General features: G+C 32.2%; 1 long non-coding RNA gene across 1 annotated transcript; it reads right to left on the bottom strand.

The window, feature by feature from the left end:
• Positions 1-3,895: 3,895 nt before the first annotated feature.
• LOC134274517 (uncharacterized) lies at positions 3,896-20,971 on the bottom strand. Its single transcript, XR_009993638.1, has 5 exons — positions 20,891-20,971; positions 16,132-16,182; positions 15,935-16,011; positions 5,078-5,104; positions 3,896-4,071 (listed from the first exon to the last, which is right to left on the bottom strand). It is a non-coding gene; the product is annotated as an uncharacterized LOC134274517 (long non-coding RNA).
• Positions 20,972-21,323: the final 352 nt, after the last annotated feature.

Below are 21,323 nucleotides of genomic sequence, written 5' to 3'. Positions count from 1 at the left end.
TTAAGGCCATGACATACTCGTAGGTTATGAGCAATCTTTGTTTGAAATTACAACCTACCAAGTTTATCAATTAGAAAGATATGGACCAGACACAAATTTATGAAATTTTTCTTCCCGTGACCTTGAACTTCCCTAAATGACCTTGCTTTAAAGTCAATACATACCCTTAGGTTATATGCAATCTTTGTGTGAAATTAGAACCTATCAAGTTTTTCCGTAAGAAAGATATGGATCGGACACGAATTATGAATTTTTTCTTCCAGTGACCTTGAACTTCCTCAAATGACCTTTTCTTCAAGGTCATGACACACCCTTAGTTCATGTACAATCTTTTCGTGGGATAGTTGATTCTATATTCCTTCATAAAAAAGATATGGACCGGACACGTTTGCACAGACAGACGGAAAGAAACCAAATAAAATATTTTCCTGTTTTTCTTTAATTTCAAATACTAAGTTCTTAGGTACTAAGGACATATACACTGACTGATTGCTACATATGCTTCGCTGTTTTAACGGTCATAATCCCTACACAAGTCGTAGATTGTGCAAACTATGCATGTTTTATCCACTCGATCAACGTAAATATGAAATCTGTCGAATAGTTTCGAAGTGTTTGAGAAAACTAGACGTACATGCTAGCCAGACAAATGACCAACAGAAAGCTTAACTATTGCTACCTTGCGTGGGCTAGTAGTTTTTTGTAAATAAATCTTACATATACCGAAAAAAGACGTGACCCACATCTCTTCTGACTCCGAAGCGGTGAAAATCGACTCCCCCACATGTTGAAAACGACTCCCCCTTACTTTTTAGCGACTCCCCCGCGTTACCCGTTGTATACGGTGGTTTTGTTCTGTGAATGTCCATATGTGTGAAAAGCATATGTTTACTTGCTATGTTGCTTTCCTTGTTGTTCATTTTTTTTCTTTTCTGTCAATGCTAGAGAATGTTTTGCACTGTAATGTGTTTTATTACTGTCCTTAATTGTAATAGTCATATATGTCAATTATTATTGAATTACTTTTATCATTTTTTGTTGCATCAGCATGATTAGTGCTTATTAAAGTACATGTACAATGTTTAATTTGTACTGTGCTTTATATTTCCTTCTCTTGTAATAATCATACTAGTTTATGTGCAAACATGATATTCATGCTGCTTCTTTAGTTAAGTTGTTTTGTAATTGCTTGTATCTGAGCTTATTTCTTACACTTAAATCTGTGTACCAATGGCTCATTTTCTCCTCAGTCCCCCTACCCAAATAAAATTACAAAAAGTCTTTAGAAATCATTCAGGGCCAGACTAATTTAAGATGGCGCTTTAAAACTTCTCGGCTGCTGTCAAAGTATAATTACAAGCTGCTGTGACGGTTTAGAAAAACGTAATTTTTTTTTACAAATACTGCTTAATATAAACATTTTTAAAACACAATTTACGAAAAATATTTCAAATGTATATTTTCACATGGGTTAAACATACAGGCACGCGTACGTTAATCAGTATTGCCAGTCCCTACCAATTTATGTAAATATAATTGGAAGCCTGCACGCTCCATCCCATTCCCCGAAATAGGAATTTCGGTTCTGGACACAGATTGTACAGGTACGTTATTTTTTTTTATGAACCCCATTTCTTTAAAACGATTTTTCTGCCTGAGTTATAGCTGAGAAAAAATGTTATATTCGACTGTTTATTCTGTGTCAAATGAAGTACAGTACGTTTGATATCCATCTTCATAACAGTTAATATTTTTTTATGGAGAAAAGATAAAACATGGTTTAACTTTAACTTGACCCTTGAATGAAGGATATATCTTTGTTTTGCTTTGCTTTGAATACAGTATATATACAGAGTTTAAAACGATTTCCATTGACTGCAATGAAAAACGTATTTAAAAATGAACCGTGATTTTAATGATTTTCAAATAGTTCAACTGGCAATAATTATTTAGAACCCTTAAAACTTTATGGCAGAGGGCAAACATGTAGTTTTGAACAAAGAAATATGCAAATAGAAATTGAATGTTTAAACCTTACAAATAGAATATTTTTTGCATCTATATAACACGGGCAATTTAAGTAAGTGACAAAGGGCAAAACAATAAGGGTCAAAAAGACAGAAAAAATTGATAAGCACAATGCACTAGTTATTTATGAATATATTGTTGTTTGTATAGAGCAATATCTATACAATAAGAAGCCCAGAAGACTAGAATCGCTCTACTGATAAATTGTACAACTTATCTCTCCCATTTGAAGCCTCTAAGTGTCCTAAATATTTAAATAAATAAAGCTTTGGAATTCTTCAGGTAGGTCATGGTAACTTATATTTTAGATGAAACATTCTGAGAAGCAAAGATGATTATAAGCCAATCAGTACCTGACAGTGGGACATAAAGACCTACTTATTACTTGTCTTTTTATGAGGACCGAAGATCCATCAACTAAGTTTGACGAGCCTAATAAGAATACCTAATTTTTTTTAAATTATAACCACAAAATTTCAAAAGAGGTCACAGAGACCTACTTTTCAGATGACATACTTTGAAGACGAAGATGCGTAAACTGACAAAGTTTGATGATTCTAAACCAATTAGTACAGGTTCCTTATGTATGTAATTAAGGCCATACAATATAAGCTATAAGTTTTTAAAAGTGGGGCGCGATGACATATTTTTCATTTGTACACGTAAGTGCATCAACTTACAAAGTTTGATGATTCTAAGCCAATATTTACTTGAAATTTTTAATTAAAGCATTGGTTTGTAAAAAGTACTTTTCAGTCGACTTACTCTGAAGACCCAAAATGCATCATGGCCTCAAGATGCATCATCTTGCAAGATTTAATAATGTTAAACACCGTTCACGGTAGCTCAGTCGGTAGAGCGCTCGCTCCGTGATCGGGAGGTCGTGAGTTCGTATCTCGGCCGCGACTGACCTAGTCGTAAAAGTGGGTAGCAACTGTTCCTTCGCCATGCGCTCGGCACTTTGAAGTGAAAGTTGCGGGTCCTTCGGATGAGATCTTAAAAACCGAGGCCCCGTGTCAGCGGCAGGCGTTGGCACGATAAAGATCCCTCACTGCTCAATGGCCCTGAGTGCCGAGTAAAGGTCAAAATTTGAAGCCCTTCACCGGCATACGGTGACGTCTCCATATGAGTGAAAGATTCTCGAGAGGGACTTTAAACAATATACAATCAATCAATCAATCAATAATGTTAAACATATCAGAATTCGAATAAACGGCCTTAATTGTCTTGCAAAAAAAGATTACAGGTAGCCATAAAATTCAAAAAGTAGGTCAAGGTGACCTACTTTTTTAGGTGACGAAGTTCGATGATCATGGACCTAAATTGTTCAAAAGATGCCTCTAAATCATTTTGAAAAAGAATGGCCGAGTAATTGAAAAGTTAGCTGAGTATACATGATATGAGGTCCTTAGATCTATCACCTGACAAGATTTGATGATCCTAGTCTTTATAGTAAGCAAAATATCAAAATTATTGGTCAACTTTGAAGTGACCTTAAGACAACGCCCTTTATCGTGCAATGTTAATCTACAACATGTTCTCATACTTTTGGGTATGTTTGGTGATAATCTGCCAAGAAGTTTACCAGAAGATTTTTAGCAACCACTTTTTTTCTGTTTTCCTTATTATTTCCACTTGTTTAAGGGTCACAACCCCGTTTTCGTATAAACGGGATCCCTTTGACCAAGGATACCCTGTGAAAAATTTGATAATGATTGGCCAAGGTATCTTGAGTTATGGTCCATATTCTAAAAAGTTTACACACAACGCACAAATAGCCATAGCATTAGCTCTTTAAGTAAAGCCTTTAGCTCAGAAGAGCTAAAAATTAGAGAAATAAAGCTAAATGATACAAACCATTCAACCACAGTGGATACTCAGCTCCACATGAATGTAGTGATGGGCAATAATTAAGCATATTTCCCTCTGTTTTGTACCATTGGGTATCTAAGTATCTATCACACAAACCAAGAGTTTTATTAAAGGGACAATTTTTAGAGCGCAAATATCCCTCATACATCGACGATGAATTCTGACATGGATCTAAGAAATAAAAAAAAAACTTATAATTATTATAATAACAAAAGTAAACGATGTTTAATGTGAATGTGTACTAGAAGAATGATACTCTTATTAAAAAAAACAGAGTAGATAAATAACATGTTTTGAAAACCAACAGCAAAAAAAAAAACCAAACAAACAAACTAACAAACCAGAAGTCTCTGTCGAAACTGTAGCTCTACTGGTTTATATCACAGTCAATTCTATTTTTAGTAACAAAGTCAACACTATTCATCGAAATCAAAAACTGATGCACTATTCCATGTATCTAAGTGTAGTCTAATTGTGTACCAAGTTAAATTGAAATCAGACCAAAACTGTAGGAGGAGTAGTGTTTAAAGAAATTTCACAGAAAATTCTAATTTTAGTAACCATGGCAACACCATTAATCGAAATCAGAAACCGATGCACTTTTTTATGTATCTTAATGTAGTCTACTTGTGTGCCAAGTAATACTGAAATCAGATCAAATCTGTAGGAGGAGTAGCATTTTAAAGGAATTTCAAAGAAAATTCTATTTTTGGTAACCATGGCAACACCGTTCATAGAAATCAAAAACCGATGCACCATTTTATGTATCTAAGTGTAGTCTACTTGTGCGCCAAGCTTTATTGAAATTAGACCAAAACTGTAGGAGTGGCATTTTAAAGGAATTTCACAGAAATTTCTACTTTTAGTTACCATGGCAACACCGTTCATGGAAATCAAAAATCGATGCACTATGTTATGTATCTTAGTGTAGTCTACTTGTGTGCCAAGTTATATTGAAATCAGATCAAAACTGTAGGAGTAGCGTTTTGAAAAATTGTTTACAGACACACGGACGGACGACAGGACACCTTACTATCGCATAAGCGCTTCTGGTCTCTGACCAGTAGAGCTAAAAAACTAAGAAACTAGAAAAAAAAGAAAAAAAAAACAAACAAGCAAACAAAAAACAACCAAAAAAAAAAAAAACCAAACAAAACAAAACAAAAAAACAACGTACCCTTCGTTAGATCGCACAAGTTAGCACCTAGAATAAAGGGAATAAAAAACATAGATTTCAATAGGAATAAGAGGTGTAAGGATGCTTCAATATCTTTATAGACTTAAAATATACATGTAATTGGAATAATTATCAACGCATTCAATTCGATATCAACAACAAAGATGAATAGAGAATTAATTTAACCTTGACAAAATATTCATTACGTCAATTTCTGATTGACGTTTATTATATTAATCGTCAAGTCATTTTCTAAAATATTGAATTTTCTACAATTTTTCCAGTTATTTCCTAATCATGACAAGTAGCACAGGACGGATGTGGCTGTTCGGCAGGGGATTTTTATTTCTGCGTGGCACCAGCTGATCCGCTTCTAATATGTTAGAGGCCTGGGTTTGCTCTGCTCCAAATGTGTATTGATTAAAATTAATGGGCTTTGAGCTTGAATACTGTTCGTTATCTTCATAAACACGTGCAAGTATTTCATATACAAAATCTAGTATTTTGATACACTTTTGATAAAGAGCTCGATTCACTTTATGCATAAAATTGCCCCGTAGATATACCAATTGATGGAGTAGCACTTGATTTTCCAATGGAAGCAAAAAAAAAAAAAAAATAAAATAGCGTTCATTTCCAATTAAAATTTTTCTCCTAAAAGTCCAGGTCTTGGAGAACTGGCTTTTTGAAATTGCAATGTTCTTGAATTTTAAGGTAAAAAAGGTATAATTGAAATGATAGAACTCTGTCTGTGGATTAAAGGACATGTTTTATTTTTTAGATCAAAGAGTGAGCTGACATTATTTTTCTTCACTGAAAGTTGTTTATTACATTTGCGAGAAATTTAAATTTTTGGAAAAATTTAAATCGTTGAAATCTCCCTCTATTTGACCTTTGAGATATTTCAAAACACATTCTATGATGTTCTCCATATGTCAAAATACAGATATGGTACTCGATTCTACATTTGGAAGCCATTTTAATTTTTTGAAAAATTTAAATTGTTTAAATTTTCCTCTATTTGACCCTTGAAAGTTTTCAAAACACATTGTATGATATTCTCCACCTCCATTTACATTTGGCAGAAATTAAAATTTCTATTTGATATTTGAGATATTTCAAAACACATTGTATGATGTTCTCCATATGTCAAAATACAGATATGACACTTGATTTTATCTTTGGAAGCAATTTAAATTTTTTGAAAAAATTAAATCGTTTAAATCTTGCTTTATATGACATTTAATTAACTTCAAAACACAGCATTTGATGTCCGCGAGCATTCCAAATAGCAGATCGGTCATTCTTTTGAAATATGGAAGCAATTTAAATTTTTTGAAAAATCAGAATCGATTAAATTTTACTCTATTTGACCTTTGAGAGATTTCAAAACACATATATATATATATGCTCTTCTCGATCTTTTAAAATACAGATGAAGTCTATATTTAACAATAAGGAATCATTTAATTTAAAAAAAATTAAATCAATTAAATTTCACACTACTTGACCTTTGTAAGATTTCAAAACAAATGATCTAATGTTTTCAAACTTTCAAAATACATAAATAGTCCTTGTTTTACGTTTGGAAGCAATTAAATGGTTTTTTTTTTTTTTTTGAAAAATTGAAAATGTCTAAATATCACTTTATTTGACCTTTGAGAATTTCCAATTACGCTGTGTAATATTTTTTTCAGATCGAAGAGTACAGCCACCGGTAGTAACCGCAAGCGTCGTTGATAATGAGTTTGACATGTTCCGTCAAAACAAAATGCGAATATACCTGAGTTAATAGTTTCTTTATTAGTGCATTTACATTCCAAAGAAATATACCGTTGGAAAGCTCTCAAAAAGATCTATTTGATGATTTAAAAAGTTTTAAAATCGGTAAAGAAATAAAAGAGTTAAGACGTTTTACAGATATCAAAGGATATCCACCAAAGATCAAAGAGATCTAAAGGGTACCGCCAACCGCAAGGGTCCTTGATAATGAATTTGACATATCCTGTCAAAACGAAAGGCTAACTTACCTGAGCTCGTATTTCTTTATTATTACACGCAGAATAAAATGTAATATACCGTTGGAAAGGTTTTGAAAAAATCTATTTGATGGTGAAAAAAAATTGATATCGGTCAATAAATAAAAGATATGATTTTTTTTTAAAAAATTCTAACAGTACATTTGCACGCAAGTGTCCTAACACACCTGAGCTTATATATTGCTTATTATTGTACTCACAAACAAAAGAAATACATTTTTGGAAAGTGCTTGCCAAGATCTATCTGATGACATAAGAAAGAAAAACAAAATTGCATGATTTTTTTTTGGGAAAAATTTAATTTTAAAATTTGAAAAATTTAAACGAATTCTTATTATTTCAAAAGTCAGCTACAAATGAATGGTTCACATTCAATCATTCTTGTAAATTTCAAATCTCTATTTTGTGTAGTGCTTTCTGAGTAGGCCGGACAAAAATTTTAGCAATAACGTGATATTTCAAGACCGGAAGGAAAATTTAAAAAAACTAGAAAAGATCTCGTTGCAAGCAACGAGAGGCCTTCCGTCCGATTCTGAAAAAAGAACCATCTAAAATCGAGCTGAAAAACTAGTTTGAAAAATTCGTACAGATGGGTGATTGAACCAGGGTTACCAGTAAGTATTTCCAACGCGCTTACCTTTACTATATTGGGACCACTCTTCTAAATTTATTTGTAAATATTTTTACAACAATATATCTGTCTTGAAATTGTGAAAGGTTGGTCACTATTCATAATTTCGCGCCTTTTCTTTGAAAAGTTCTATTAAAAAGGTGTGATACCTTCAATGAAATTAAGGACGTTCTTATGGCTTAAATTGTGAGTTTTAAAAGTAATTTAATATGTTCAATGTACGAGACATAAAACATCGTTTATACGCAATTAATACGAAAGCAGTGTAATATGGCTATGATTCTTTAACATATTTCAATTTCCCAATTAGTTACACATTCATTAAAAAACTGAAACTGAAAAACGTGCCTCAACCAAAGACGATCAAGTATTAAGATACCATTTATGTTCAATAACTTGAATTAGATCTATTAGAAAACAAAGGTCTACATAAACTTCATTAAACGATCTTTTGAAAAATGGTTTACTTATTTTATTCTTTTCTATTAGTTTGCATGGGAAAACAGTGGCCGCGTTTTATACTCACTGAATATATTGTTTCTTGATAAACTTATGCTTACATGTATATTAATCGTGATTCAATTTCTGTTGTTCCATGATGCAAAACAAAAGGTTGTAGATATAGTATTTCATTTGTACATGTAGTCTCGACTTTTTCTAATTTGAGAACCAGATAAAACCAATTTGAGAAGACCTCGAATTAAAACTTTAATTAAAACAGAATTGCAATGTAACTCTGACGTGAAAATCAAAGTACGCTTTTACATTTCATTTATCCTTATGTTGGTTTCGTTCAACCAAACGCTCAGCTGACTCCATAACCCCCTACGCGCTAAATGTCGGAGTTGACAAAGACAGACGCCATTTTGGATACGTTTCGAATTTTCAAATGTTAATATCTAGAGTTTGGATTTATCAATTTATAAGCAAATTATATATTAAGCCTAATTAAAAGGATTTCTATTAAAAATATTGAAATAATTCAAAAATATTGAAAAATAAAAAAATTAGAAAATTCGACTTTTTATATTTTCATCTGGAAACAACAGGAAGTACTGACGACGAACGAAAGGTCACGTCCTGGATAGAAAATATTACGATCTATAATCCCTGAAAGTTTCACATTAATATCTTTTACCGTTCTTGAGATTAACCGCGGACAAAATGTCATTTTAAATTCAGGAAAAGGTCTGTAACTTGGCACCGGAAGCGAATTTCCAAAAAATCTCTCGGATAAAATAACTTCAGATTACAACACATTGTTTCTGAGAATTTCGTGAAAATCCACCCAGGAGTCTTTGAGAAATCGCGTGCACAAAATTAGATGGTCAAAATAATAATAATAATAATAATAACTAGATACGATCTCGTTGCGAGCAACGAGAGGTCTTCCGTCCGTTTTAGGAAAAGAAACCCACGTAAAATCGAGCTGAAAAGAGATTCAAAATTTTGGTCACAAGGAGGATTGAACCCATGTCGCCAACGTGAATGCGCTTTTTTTTTTTTTTTATACTTTTATATATTTCAACGTGCTAACCATTAAGCTATTGGGAGTACTGCTCTAAATATACTTGTGTATACCGGTACTTTTGCAACAGTTCACCTGTCTAAAAATTATTAAAAACATTCATAATTTCGCGCCAAACGCCACGAGTAAATATTCGCGCCTTTTTTTGGACTGATCTATTAAATAGGTATGATAGCTTCAATTAAATTTTAAAAATAAAACATTCTTAGCGCCTTTATTTTATTTCGACGTTAAGAAAGTATATGCAACACATTATAGTATAGTATAATACACATTACATATCGTATCTAGCCCAGTTACACTAAAGCAGTGAAACGGAAATTAAGTTTTAAGATTGACACTCAATTGCAACGTACTACTGTAACGTGTCGGACCTGAGCGGTCAGTAGGTCCGTGCTCGGATTACGGAGTTTTACTGGGGATATGATTGAATGCAATATATACAGATAATAATATGACACCTGTATGGTGTCTTTAAATCAAATGACCTAAGTGCTTTGTATAATTATATATCTTCAGTAATACCGGCACCTGCCTGGTGCCAAATGATAATTGCCTCACTATACAACTGACAATATAAGTCAACATCTACCTGCCTGGTGCCTCTTGATTTAGCCTTTAACACCTGCCTGGTGTCTTACTGCTTACCAAGTTGCCTATATATCTCTAGCCAAGTGGCTACAATATTCAGTATGATTTAACTTTGTAAGAGCTTCTCTGTCCTAATAACCAACCTATAGCTAACGTCACAAAGCTACATTTTAACTAGTAACTGACTACGGCAACTTTGCACAATCCGATTTGATCGGTAAACCAATTGGTTTCTGTACCAAAGTGAAGACAAAGGCCAGTTGGCTGTACTGCCCCCTTGTACCTCAACTTAATCAATGATCATAAGTTATCAGATATCATATTGATAAAATACAACAAACTGCCTTTCTTTTGGCAACACTATTATTATTTTCTAACAGAACATCATTTTTCAATAATACTTGTATAATTCTTTTGTCAATTGACCAATTAATAACAATATTTACATTGATTATCTATTATAATATAAACAAGTAACGGGAGGTAACTCCTCCAACCATTTCACTAATACGTGAGAGTCGACGTAGTTTATTACATTTCATGTATCCATATGTCAGAATAGTTTAATCAAACGCGCAGCTGCCTCCATAAACCCCTAATCGCGATATGGCGGAGTCTACGGAGACAGCCGCCATTTTGGACTTGCTTCAGATTTTTGAATGTTAATATCTAGACTTTGGATTTGTCAATATTCAAACAGATTATAAAGTAAGCATCATTGGAAAGGTCTCTATTACTCAAGCTTAAAATACTTCAAAAATATTGAAAAACAAAAAAGTTAGAAAAATCGACTTTTTAAATTCGCATCTTGTAACAACAGGAAGTATTGACGACGAACGAAAAGTTGCGTCCTGGATAGTAACTACGACGATCTATCATCCCTGAGAGTTTCATTTTGATATCTTTTACAGTTCTTGAGAAAATCCGTGGACAAAATGTCATTTTAAAATCAGGAAATGTCCCGTAACTTGGCACCGGAAAGGAATCTTAAAAAAATCTCTCAGATAAAATAACTTCAGATAACAACACATTGTTTCTGTAAATTTCATGAAAATCCATCCAGTAGTCTTCGAGAAATCGCGTGCACAAAATTAGATGGTCAGAAAAATAATAATAATAATAAGAAACAGTAGAATCACTATAAGGTCTTCCGTGAAGACGGAAGACCTTAATGATAATAAGAAACAATAGCATTGCTATAAGGTCTTCCGTGAAGACGAAAGACCTTAAAAATGAAAATATAGGTTTGAGCCAAAAAATGTTCCCATTTATCTCCCAAAGTTTTATTAAGATCCATTGAACCATTACTGAGATATCGTTGAAGGAAAAAAATAAGAAAAAGAAAAAAGAAACTTTACAATAACAGAAGGGTTTTCCGCTGAAGACGGAAGACCTTAATGAAAGTGAATAAGAAACAATAGAATAATAGAAGGGTCTTCCGCTAAAGACAGAAGACCCTAAAAAGTTGAAAAAAAAAAACCAGAATAATAAGAAGGTCTTCCGTTTCAACGGAAGACCTTAATAATAAGACTAGAGCAAAGCTCGTTGCAAAGCAACGAGTAAGTCTTCTGTCCTGTTTGAACGGAAGTAACTTTTAATAAAAAAATTGGTAATGACCTGTCCAATGATTTAAGTCTCCTAAACGTGTGCTGATTATTGCAAAAGTAAGCCTTTTTGGCTACTTCCGGTTCGACCGAAAGTGACTTCGATGGATAAGAACTTAAGTGTTATCCTTGCGGTGAAATACGAGGGTTGTTCGAAAATTATTGAGACATTGTGTATATTTTGTTTTCTAGTGAACGTCTTTCGGTGAAAATTTGCATAAAAGTTTGACATACACCAAAAAATAAATAAGAAAAAGAAATATTTTACAAATATTCAAATTTTTCTCTACAATAGCATATAAATGTGTTAATAGTAGGGGTACCCGGAGCAGTCGCGGAATCGGACATTGAAAATATGTAACACCAAAATTTTAACTCTCCGTGGATCCATAATGAGAGCGAAAATAATTCAGTTTAACATTATAATTATTCAGATTTATTTCAAAGTCATGTTGTGCAACTTTGGTAGAATTTTGGTCAGAAATACGGAGATAATAACAAAAATAAGCGCGGTAGAGAAATCTGCTAACAACGACAAAATGGATTTTGACGTCAAGGGCGGAGCAGCCAGCATACCTAAAATTTTGCACCTAGAAATACAGAACTCTTTTAAAGACTGAACGACCTGCTAAAACAATAACAACAAGGAAGAAAATAATGTGTCAGGGCTTGTTTTTTCACTGGTAAACATTTCTTTACAGTTAATTTATCCATGGTAAAATTAAAAGCTCTGGAATATTACATGAGTTATTACATGCGGTATTGAAATTGTTACGGCATTAAACCTGCTTGCAGAAATTGGCACTGCATGATTCTAAGTCATCCTTTCCGACAAATGAAAATTTTTCACTGGGGTAGTAACAACATACATTTTTAAGGAATAGTTTAAGAAAAGAGACTGCTTGATTTTTGTTATGTTATATGTGTAATAACAAAGAAGGATTAATATTAAACGCTTCCCGATCGGTTCACGTGCAAAACCATCTACGACTCATGTAACGTTAAATGACGTAGCGAGGCTGCTCCGGGTCGATAGACATATGCATATTTATTACTTCACAGAAACTTATACAATTATCGTAGGAATTAGAAATTTTGCTTAAGTGTTTTAGTCGTCCTTTATAAGATGTGGATGAATTTTCATGAAATTATCTCCATCCTTTATGGAATAAATATAATTGTCTAAATAATTTCCGAACATCCCTCGTATATTACCCAAAACGTGTCAAGAACGGCGAAAATATGCATTTTTGACTAATTCCGGTTTTGCCGGAAGTGACGTCATCGGACAAATTTTGACGAACGCAATAGACTGTACTTGATATTTTGAACAACTTCGCTTCTTTAATGTATTACATATTCTAATTAGTTTTTGAGATATAAAGAAAATAATATCGGCCCCTCTAAATCCCTTATTTTAGGTGTCAGTCCCTTTTTGTAAAATTGGATGAAAGATCTTGTAATTTTGCACCAATTTTGTTCTACATGTTATAACAAATTATTTACAGATTAAGGAATATTATAAATGAGGATTTAAAAAAATTAAAATTTGGAAATACCTTTCGATAAATAGCGACCGTACGTAGCAATTTCGGTGAATATGAAATACGTTCAGCACAACTACATTTATTGCTCTAGCATCACTGAAATCTCAAGTTTCTATCTTAAGCCATTTTTGGGAAAACTCGCGGAAAAACTTACCCTCTCAAATTCACTAAAATGCAAAAATCTCGGAACCGTTAGTGAAGTCATCAAAATAAAAAAAAAAATATGTCTAGATTTTTTCATGTCCTATCAGACCTGAAAGTTTCCTGAAAATCGAGCAAGCTGTTTCCGAGAACTCGCGTGCACAATATCGGTAAGAAAAAAACTGTGGAAAAGAAACCTAAGAATAAGAGTAAGGTTTTCCCTTTGAAACGGAAGATAATAATAATAATAATAATAACTAGAAAAGAAACTCGTTGCGAAAGGTCTTCCGTCCGATTCTGAAAAAACCCCCGCAAAATCGAGCTGAAAAAGTGATAAAACTTTTTATGGAAACAAAGGGGATTAAACACGGGTCGCCAGCATGAAAATCCAAGCGCTCACTATTACGCTATTGGGACCACAGCTCTTAATTTACTTGTATATACTTCTGAAACAGTACATCTGTCTTAGAATAATGAAAGGCGGGATAATATTCAAAATTAAGCGCCAAACGCCACGAGTGAATCTTCGGGCCTTTTCTTAAGAATGTGCCATTAAATAGGTGTGATAGCTTCAATGGAAATAAAAAAGAACGTTCTTTTAGCTCAAATTTCAAGGTAAAGACATTGTTTGTAACACATTTACAAATTCTATGACGTAAGTAGATAAGTAACACTAAATCAATGAAACTGCTATAATTTTTACTCTTTAAAATTTACTGTTTATCCCCATACTGAACTATTTTGATTAATTAAACTTTCATGAAAAGGTTGGAATGCTTCGCCTAAAAACATGTGTCGCCCTAAGACGGTAAAGGAATCAGATACCATTTATGTTCAATAACTTAAATTATATCTTTGAGACAAGAATATTAACTATAAATTCATGTCTTCAAAAAAATCTTTTTCTTATGTTTGTCTTTCCTATTAGTTTAATATGACTTAAGTGTGCATGAGCAAAACAGTTGATACGTTTAATACTTACTATATATACATCGATATTGTTTCTTAAAACTATTATTTGTAACTATGATTTAAGATCTGTTTTTTCTGCAAAACAAATGATAGTGGGTATGTATTTCATTTGCACATTTAGTCTTTTCTTTTTCTACTTTGAGAACCAGCCGAAACCAATTATAGAAGACGTTAGAGACGACCATGGATTTAAACTTAGTTTGACACAGAATTGCTACGTAACTATATCGTGACAATCCCCGTATTCCTTTACATTTCATTTATCCTTATTTACTTTCGTTCTAGCAAAGCCTCTGAAAACCCCTACTGCGAAATGTCGGAGTTGGCATAGACAGCCGTCATATTGGGCCCGCTTCAGATTTTTAAATGTTGATATCTAGAGTTTAGATTTATTAATGTCCAAACAAGTTATATAATAAGCATTATAAGAATGGTCTCTATTATTATTCCAAAAATAAATGAAAAATATTGAAAAACAAAAAAGTTAGAAAATACGGACCATTAAAATTCGCTTCCGCTTGCGACCGGAAGTACTGACGACACACGAAAAGGTGATTTCACATATCTAAAAGTCATCATCTTTCATCTCTAACAAGTCTCCAGTTAATACCATTTTAGTAAAAAAGGGGGTGAAAATCCATTTTAAAATCTGAAAACTGTCAATAACTTGGAACCAAAGGTCAGTATTCCAAATTTTCCTTCTGATGAACAAAGTTCATATAATGACGCATGATTCCTGAAAGTTTAATTGAAAACCACCGAATAATTTTCGAGAAATCGCCTGCACAAAATTTTGGAAAAAAAATAATAAGAAACAGTAGAATCACTAGAAGGTCTTCCGCTGAAGACAGAAGACCTTAATAACAACAATAATAATAATATTAATACCATAAGTAATAAATACTGAATAAGTTAAATAAATGAGTCAATAAATACATGTATTCAAATATAATTAAATGAGATGTTCTTTCGATTATTTTTTTTTACAATGAACATATCCTATTTTTTTTTGGATGAAAGACTTCTTTCAATTTTTTTTTCCAATTTCCCTTTATAACTGCATACTGATTATTGATATTTAAAGAAACTATTACTGAATATTTACTAGGCATCATTTGCAAAATTTAATCAGCAGAAGGGATGAATAATACTGCTCTCAATCTCACAAAAACTCCATATTAAAGATTAACAGTCAATTTATTAAAGTATTACCATAGTTTATTGTCATGGCTATAACACATTTTTGGAAAACTCAATTTGGTAAGGGTTTGAATTTGAATTATTGGGTTATCTGTTTGGCATTTCTCGTTTATCTCCCATTTATTTAAAGGGTATAAATAATGATTGTTTTTATATAACACTTTTCTAGCATAATGCTACTGAAAGCGCTTTACGATACATTATTACCCTAGGAGGCCATAACAATCCAGAATCTTTCTCACTGCAAGCTGCCGTTAGGGCGCTAGAACACTAATATTCTGTCAATATATTTCACTGTCTATAGCCAAGTACCCTTTTTACGCTTGGATGGAGTGAGGAAATTCGTGTAAAGTGCTTTTCCCAGGGACACAACGCCGACTTGCCGTGGCCAGGATTCGAGCCCACAACCTTCCGATTTCGAGTCCGGTACCTTAACCACTAGACTACCGATGCCACATGATGTAATGACATTCCCTTATTCGGAAATTCTTGTAAGTTTTGTTGATATTGATATTTCAGTTCAGGTTAGCTCAACCAGAGTTCAGTTTCTAGACTTTTTAAATTCTATTCAAGGTCTAATAAAGACAACAAAAATGCTACATACCAGTGAAGTTGTTTAAAATGTCGAAAAAAATAATCCAAATGACAGTCCTTTGTTGACTCATGTCTTAAATTCTCTTTCTTTCAAGGAAAGATGAAAATAAATAAAATATTTTATAACCATTTATCTACTTTTAGTTGAATCTTTCAGAATATCAAAAATGGAAAAATAAGTAGTTCTAAAATTATTTATTCACTCACCAATTTCTTGTCATGATATCTTTGGTTTGGTTTTTCTATTCTCCAAGACAGCTCAACAAAAGAAAAAAAATATATACTTAATCTAAATAACAATCAATATAGTGTTGCATAAACATTCGTCAACTATTGAAACTAGAATTGACAATTATATATTTCCATGCCTAATTTTTTTTTCTCTGTGATAACCCCTTGAAAGTTACCGGAGTTGATTTCTTGACAATTCTACCGGAATGTAAATTAGGCAGGTCGATAGATCAGGAGCTAAGAAGGCCTTAAACGCATGAAAATCTCGTGCGCATCTGTCTTTGTGCTTGACGCTAAGGAGGCAAAATATGCATGTAAATCTCGTGCGGCTTCATTGTGTCAGGAGTCAGTTGGCGAGTACTATTGAATTCCGCATGAAGGCCTTTGGTAATTTAAATCTACCACTACATTTTTAATTCTAAATCTCTAATTTTATTTCACAATGAAATGGAAATATAATGAGTCACTGTCTAGTTAGGAGAGTATGCCAGGGACATCAACAATAGTGGGAAACACGGGATAATTTTAGCATAACGGGCTATTAAACAATAAAATGCTCTCTTTGGATGCTATTATGGGGAAATAAGCTGATCTAGCCGAACATTGCAAAATGCCAAAATAAGCGGGTTATTTTACTTTTCCAGCAATAAATACAACCATGATTCCCATATATTTTTACAGACTCAGGCTGATATTTTACTGTTTATTTTTATGTCAAATTCTGTACAAATTATCATCTCTAGTAGTATTAAATACATTAAATATTGAATTATTGATATTTACTTCACTGACGTTTCATTGAGGGAAGAACCTCTTGCCCAAGAAATACGTACCACCCTATAGGTTTACAACTGTCGGATATAATGTTTAGTGGTATTTACTGAATGATAAACGACAATGGTTTTCAAAAGAAATAAAGGAGAACATATTCAATGGATGTAATTATGATTTAATATTTCCTCCTTTGAATTAGAGATGAAAGCAGTTCTTACAAAAAATCCCTCATGGGTAATGACAAAGGGATATCTTCAATATGCCTTTTACACAAAAGACGTAACGCGCATTGTAATAAATTAATGTAAAAATACAGAATAAAGCAAAACTTCACAACCAGCTTCAAGCATCTTTTTAAGTATTTGTGATATTAGCCGCGTGTGTTAAAAAATAATTATTTAAAAACGAAGCACATTCTGTCCATTTTTGAGATAAGTGTTATATACAACGGCTAATATACTTTTTATACATTTTCAATTTAATTGAGCTGTGAAATCTTGATAAATACATTATAGAATATATTTCCTTTTGGTCACACCACATTTGTTTCATTGTATATATGCATATTTACAAAATATGATAATAGCTTGATCCACGTTTAAAGTGCATAGGAACTGCGTGTCAAACTCTTAAATGACGTAATTTCAATTAGTTCTGCCAGATTTAGCTGGCTTTCATTAGCTACATTCGAAAAATATTAATAGATAAGTTTTACATGAGTAGACGAAACAAGATTTATGAATCAACCAATATTCAATTTCAAAGTCCATAAAACAATACAAAAATAGGAGCAGTGCAAACACGGACTTTTTCAAGTAAAATATCCAAGTATGAAACAGATGTGTCAGACTCTATGGTATCTTTAATCTCAAGCTCACCAGGATATTTCCTATTGACGTAGGGAATGGAAATAATCATTGTTATTTGACAATACCTCGTCGATATATCTAAATGTCGAGTCTTCTTTTCATGCATAAGAATTTGCAAAAATTCTACTTCACATGAATATAAAAATTGGTCTGTTAATAATGGAGCGCAATGTGTAACCATGGTAATTCCAATAGATTTTTAGAATACCTGGTCTCCAAAAACCATATAGATATTGTCAACGAGAAACTCAAGAAATTATTAACGTCTTTTAAAAGTAAAATATCCAAGCATGAAACAGATGTGTGGGACTCTGTGATATCTTTTATCTCAAGCTCACCAGGATATATTGTATCGAAATAGAAATGGAAATTGCTATAATTGTTAATTGACAATACGTTGTCGATATATCTAAATGTTGAGTTGAAAGCCACAGCTAGTGTTTTGCAAAAAAATTGCTTCATTTGAAAAAAAAAGTCGTAAGTTTTTAAGCTGTTAATTTGGTAAAAATCTTGTGATTTCAAATTGTTCAAAAGTTCTTAGGAATTTTTGAGTATCCACATCTGATTCACAATACTTCTTAAATATATTATTGCACTGTACTCTTGAAGGTTTTTCTTCACTATAATACTGTCAATATCTAAGTGAGGAGTTAAGAAAGAGGCTTGGTTGAACATTTACTGGAATCCGCAATGTATCTTTGTTTGTAAGAATTCTTGTGAGGTTTCGGAATCCAATATAAATAGGGTAGTTCAAATTCATTCTTGTGCTTCTGGATATTAAAAATATTCAAAACTGACATATAATTTGGAAGAATTTTCCTTAGAAAGGGAACTATGAGTATAGATTGGATTACCACTTGTAGAATTAAGTTCTTCTAAAATACAATTAATATAATGAGCCTTACAAACGGAGACAATGTTGTTACCTGCTTTGTCAGCAGGCAAAGTACGTACTGATCATGTAAGCTATCGAATTTTTTCTCACCAATTATTATTGACAGATAGAATGATCAAGTAAACTTAAATGTTTGTATGAAAGCTTCGGACCCATATGTTTTATTTGAATTCGATGACCTCTTTTATTAAGAGATCCTTTGGTTTCAAACAAGTCAACTTGGGTACATGACGCAATAGAGCAAACTTCTCAGCATCATTGCCTTAGCGTTGCCCGATAATCATTTGTTGTGCATTACCTTACTCGAACTTTAAAAAAAATCACTAAATTTAAAGAACCATCTTTTTCATCAGAAATATCATTCTATTGCATGGAGAACATTTGCTGTTCAGATATTTGGTATAGAAGCTCTGTCCTGTAAGATCACTGGTGAAAGAAGTATTAGTTATCAAAATGTCCCAGGTTTTACAATTATTTTTTTTTCTAGCAAGTAAAATATTGTTATTTTTATTCCGTATCATTTCAATTTCAAATGAGGACGAGACCAGCGTTGATCTCCTATGTGTCAATGGCCCTGAGTGCCGAGTAAAGGTTTAAATTTGAAGCCTTTTATCAGTATATGGTGACGTCGCTGTATGAGAGAAAAATTATTAAATGGTACGTAAAACAACATACAATCAATTAATTAATCATTTTGAAAAAATGTATGCTGTTAATTTTTATAAGCATAAGGCAAAAGATATTCTATAATTTCAAAATGAACAAAACTTGCTTTTAAATGGGTGTTGAACGAACGTTTATAGAAAGATTAGGCAGAGAAACGCAAAAAGCTCTTCTTAAATTCAAAGGTTGACAGAAAAAATACATTCCCCGCTGCGGGGAAATGCAGATTAATTTACGATTTATTACCAGGTTACGCGTCCCTTTGTTGTATTAAACAGGTTTTTAGTATATGCTGATATAAATTAATTATTTTTTCAAATTAGTGTATATTTGTATTTTTTTTCATGCAACATCTACAATATACATGTATAAATTCAATTTTTATACGACTAAACTTCTAACTGCCTTGAAAATTTTAAATACTATCACATAAAACCATTTTATTTTCCTGAAAGTCTTAAATTACACAAAAGATGGTATTAAAAATAACATTTTGTTTCCGTGTGATTGTTGCAAACAGGAATAAATAACATCACATGATGGATAGCTTAGAATAGAATACCTAGAATAGCTTAGAATTAAAATGGGCTGGGTGGATCTATGTCAATGTGTTATTCAATCGTTGTTGGCTGACCAATTATTGATATAAAAAATATATGTGTATAAACATGCATATCCAAAATCGAAATAATATCCAAGTAATCGGATAACAACATTAAAAAATTATATTAAAAGAAACCATGAAAATTAATAAATAACTGTTACTTCTGTCTATGAGCAGCATGCGGTGACGTTCTATATAAAGATTCTTAAACAGGACGATTGATCAATGAAATGTATATATTTATTTACATTTGGCACAAACGTAATAAGGGATAAGTACAATGTAAAAAAAAAAATTATCATGCCTCTACTGAATTGTCCCTATGAAAAATTAAGTGATTAGATCTGAACGATTCCCTAGTAATTGCTGTGAATTGGCTATTCGTCATGCGTTAGTTTTTTTCTTTAGCTAATCCCTCGGTTGAAAGCTGGACATGTTAATTCGCGGTTATGGCTTTTCATTGTGACGTCATAATAGAGCAAAGAAAAACACAAAGCTTCGTGACGTTTTTCAGATAACAAAACGCAACAAAATAAGCCGTTAACAACAATGATTGCACTAATTAGGGGATAACTGTCTTCTAAAATGGTATTTGCGTCGAATAATGATTAGTTTATCTGTAAATGAATATAGTTTTTAGGTTTTCTCTACAATTTAAAATTTGTATTGGTATAATAAAACAGTTAAAGTAAATCAATAAGGGAGTTAGCAGGATTCCAGGAAAATAGTCCTGGTCTTGGGGAAATGGAATCTTGCTAACTCCTTCAATGATATACTTTAACAGTATATTACCATCACATCAAAATAACTTCACATCTATATATCCGTATCATTGGAATATAATTATTTCAAGAAGTGTTTATATAATAAAAAGATATATTCAAGCAATATCAATATTTCAAAAATAAAAGAAAAATTAAAAATATTTACCTTACATCGTAATGCCTTTTGCGTGGAACAAGGATATATTCACATCATGTTAATATATAAAGGTACACATACACTGATCTGAAGCAATGATTTAAATATAGAATGTACACAAAAAGTTTTTTTAAGTAAAATAGTTTTGACAAAACGCAATAAAGAAATGAAATGAATTTAAATAGACATTTATTTCAACTAATAAAGTTTGGCACAATGTAGAAAAATTCTAATTTTACCCAATGATAGAAAACATGAAGAAACAATGGACGAAATTATTTATTTTGCCGAAACAATGTTGATATTCTTTTTCTTTTAATAAGAATTTGACATCGCCAAAAGAAAAAAATTACATCAAGTAATGATAAGTTGGAATAACAAATGACTTATTTAATTTTATCGAGAAGGGAAAAAAGTAAAATAAACCTATACCAAATAATGC

The sequence above is a fragment of the Saccostrea cucullata genome, unplaced genomic scaffold (genome assembly GCF_032062105.1).
Source record: "Saccostrea cucullata isolate Sc308-1 unplaced genomic scaffold, CSIRO_AGI_Scuc_v1 ctg7732, whole genome shotgun sequence".
Lineage (NCBI taxonomy): Eukaryota > Metazoa > Mollusca > Bivalvia > Ostreida > Ostreidae > Saccostrea > Saccostrea cuccullata.
This window is presented reverse-complemented; position numbering and strand designations above follow the sequence as displayed.